The following is a 3798-nucleotide window of genomic DNA, read 5'->3' as shown; positions in this document are numbered from 1 at the left end:
GATTATATTAATTTGTGCCAGATAGTTCTTCTGTAAAAATTAAATAATTTCTGCAACCTGATGATAATTTCACATTATAGATAGGACCAATGAGGCTCATGTGGTTTAAATAACTTTTTGAAGGTCATTGACCTATAAGTGGCCATTTAGAACTGAATGCATGACAGTCTAATTATAGATTCATAACAAATTAAAACAAAATAATGTATTAATATTTCTAGAAGCAGGACTAGCTCAAATGTTTTTAAAATATAAAATTCATTGGCTTCTACAATTTTAATCTACTGCCCTAAACTCAGTTTTCCTTTCTGTATACAGATTGATATTTTTAAGTAAAATAATTTGTGTAGCTTGTCCAAAAGCTGTCTGCTATATTATTCATAGAATGAGTCTGAATTCCCTTGTGTAATATTTTGTATTATTCATTCATGATATTAGAGCTCACCTCTGTACAAACAATGAATCATGGATTTCAATTTTGAAACAATATTAATCATTAATGGTATCTAAATCTGTCTTCTTTATGGGCCTGCACAGATCTCTACAAGATAAAAATGTTGCACAAGGCAAAAATAAGCAAAATAAATTTAATATTTCAGGAACCTAAAACATGTTCTTTATTATTTAGAAATTATATAAGTTTTCAGTTTATTTTGTAAACAACAGAGCCCTACCTCCTTGCTGAGGACATTCAAGTCTTTCTCCAGATCGAGCTTGAATCTTCTTCCATAATCTTTTCTCCTATTACTGTCTCCATCTATTTTGTGCTCTAAATACATTGGACTCAGGATTAGTCCTTATGTATTAACATATTTTCAGGCCTGTGTTTCTTTTACAGCAGTTATCACTACTCTAAACCATCAACATCTAAATCCCTCTTCCTCTTCCCACCTCAAAGTCATCTTTTTGTACTAGTCAAATGGTTCCATTTATTCTTCTGTGTCCATCTCAAACATACAGACTTCAATGACACACCTTCTTTGGACTCCTATGACCCACCCTTCTGCTTGAATCCAATACTCTTTGTTCAGTACTATTAAGTAAACATTTGAGAAGACATTCAAACTCAGCCACCAGGTATGTTAAATTAATAACAGAATACCACTTTGGAGCCAAAAGACTGACTAAACTAAAAAGACAGAATAGATGTGTCCACCAGGCCATGGGTAACTGGTAATCTGCAGCTCTACTGTTGAAATGTAAATTGCTATATCCATTTCAGAAAGCTGTCAGCAATGTCTACTAAATGTGAACTAACACATGCCCTGTGACCCAGCAATTGCATTCCTGCTCGTATATGTACAGAAATATAGATATTAGATGTACCAAAAGACATTTATGAATGAGAAGATTATAAAGCAAGAACTAAGAACAGAACAATCTACCAATTCCTACTGAGGGAGAATAGATAAATGTACTTTGCCATATTCATGTAACGAACTATAGAAATGATCCCTAAAAGTATAGTCTTCTATATTCATAAAATAGAATAACAATGTAAAAGTGAAACAAAAATCTGCTACAAGCAAAAACATGATGTCTTAAGTGGGATTCCATTTAAGATAATAGATATGAGAAAGGACGCATGTATGACATCTATACGAAATTAAAAAATCAGTAAAATTCCTGACCAGGTAGTGGCACAGTGGATAGAACATCAGACTGGGATGCAAAGGACCCTCGTTTAAAACCCCGAGGTCGCCGGCTTGAGTGTGGGCTCACTACCTTGAGCACGGGGTCGCTGACTTGAGCAAGGGGTCATTGGGTCTGCTGTAGCCCCCTGGTAAAGACACATATGAGAAAGCAATCAATGAACAACTGAGGAGCCACAATGGGAAGAATTGATACTTCTTGTCTCTCTCCATTCCTGTCTTTCCCTATCTGTCCCTCTCTCTGACTCTCTCTCTCTGTCAAAAAAAAAAAAAATCAGCAAAATTCATCTCTGGGGTTAGAAATCAGGACAGTGGGTATTTTCATGGAAGAGGGAAGTGACAGGTGGAAGAAGGTGTGGGGGAATGGTCTACGATGCTGAAAATACACTTTTCCTTGATCCAGATGGTGTTTGTGTCGTTAAAATTCTTTAAGCTCTACAGCCATGATGTCTGCCTGTGTATCTATATATAGTGAAGCTAAAAAGTGTTTGGCATTCTGTGTGTCAGAGAAATGCAGGATTGTCTTTAGCATTTACATGTAAGGGCTCTTTCTTAATCCTTTTAAACCAATTCACTAGAAAAGACAATCAAACTAATGGTATAATTAAGTAAATAGTACAGAGGGATAAAGAAATTGTAGTTTCTGTCGAGGCCTCTCTGTGTTAAAAAATGTTTACTTCAAAGTTGTGGGAGTTGGTTTGAAACATCAGACAGTATAGTCGTTACAGTGGGAAAAACATGAAGGTAATACTCTTTTGGTATAGGTCACTAAATTTCTATATATTTATTCTCAGTTATAATGAAGTGAGCTTTTGTTAAATGGAGTTTAGTTTTTTAGGATGCTAGTTTTGACATTAAGGACGGAGTTGACCTGTTGATAGTTTATCTGTATGTTTATTTCTCTTTGATGAGGCAAAGTCCACGGTTTCAGTATGTAGATGAAAAAGGGGCCCCATGCTGAACCTCACAAGGTCAAGGGAGGCCTGCCTGGTGGCCTTGCAGATTCAGAGACCTACAGTGACCATGCAGGATGGTCTGAAATGAACACCTTTTAACTAAAACCAGTTCATGGTGGGTGGTCATGTCCCGGGGTGGTATTTTTCTCTAACAGAGGTCCATGTGCTTGACCAAGCCTGTCTGTTGTCTTTTGCATCTATGATAATGTACTTGATAACATACCTATGGAATGTGAGAGCAATATTCTTTTTCTGTCCCTTCAGGGTGCAGCCAACCCCCCAGGGCAGATACCACAAACTCTCTCATTGTTACTGGTATCATGGGAATTGTTGACTGTTAACTATTTTATACCTGCCTCAGGAAAAAAGCAGCTGTCTATACATTTTGCTTTTTATCCAATCCCAAACATTTCCCCACTTGGCTTTCTCCTGTCTCCCTAACCTATGACCAGTGGATGTCACGTAACCCACTTGCGTCTCCCCTCTGATTCTGAAGCATAAAATAAGTGGTCAAACTGCCATTTCCCAGAGCATTTCCTTAGTTCATTGAGATTTTGCTACCTGGCAATTGTCAACAGTTTGGCTCAAATAATCTCATAAAAATTCTTACAGGTTTTGATGTTTCTTATGTTGACATGTATGCGTATTATTCTTATGGATATGCTGTGAGTTTGAGGAATGGGCGTAATGTGGTGAATTCATAACACTACCAAAAACAGAATGAAAATGTATGGACTCAAGGTGTTAAAATGCAACAACATAGGATGACATAAAGTTTGACCACTTACAACATTTTACATTATCGGGGACTGAAAATCAGGAAGAAATAATTTTATTCCCTTTGAACAATGAAGGTACCAATTTTTAATATACTTTTAGTATGAGGAAATATTAGACACAAATTGTCATAAAACTTCCTACCAACTCTAGGAATTCTTAAATCCAGTATGCCCTAATCTTTTTTTTAGCTTTTATAGAGAATTATTTTATTCTGACAGCCTGTCTTGTAATGTACAATGCAGGACTCTTCCTGAGATGGAGGTTTCCTCTCAATTTTGTATGCTTGAAAATTCTTACATGAGGGGTGACATAAATTTTACATGATTAGAAAACTAAAACATTGAAACTCTAGCCTCTATTGTATACGCTTTTTGTTTGCATGCTTTTTAAGCTTTTTTAAAAAATTAAAC

General features: G+C 36.0%; 1 pseudogene; it reads right to left on the bottom strand.

The window, feature by feature from the left end:
- Positions 1-1389: 1389 nt before the first annotated feature.
- LOC136383601 (small nucleolar RNA U3) lies at positions 1390-1471 on the bottom strand (annotated as a pseudogene).
- Positions 1472-3798: the final 2327 nt, after the last annotated feature.

Source organism: Saccopteryx leptura, chromosome 11 (assembly GCF_036850995.1).
Source record: "Saccopteryx leptura isolate mSacLep1 chromosome 11, mSacLep1_pri_phased_curated, whole genome shotgun sequence".
Taxonomy (NCBI): domain Eukaryota; kingdom Metazoa; phylum Chordata; class Mammalia; order Chiroptera; family Emballonuridae; genus Saccopteryx; species Saccopteryx leptura.
Note: the sequence above shows the minus strand (reverse complement) of the source record. Positions and strands in the feature narration are given on the sequence as shown.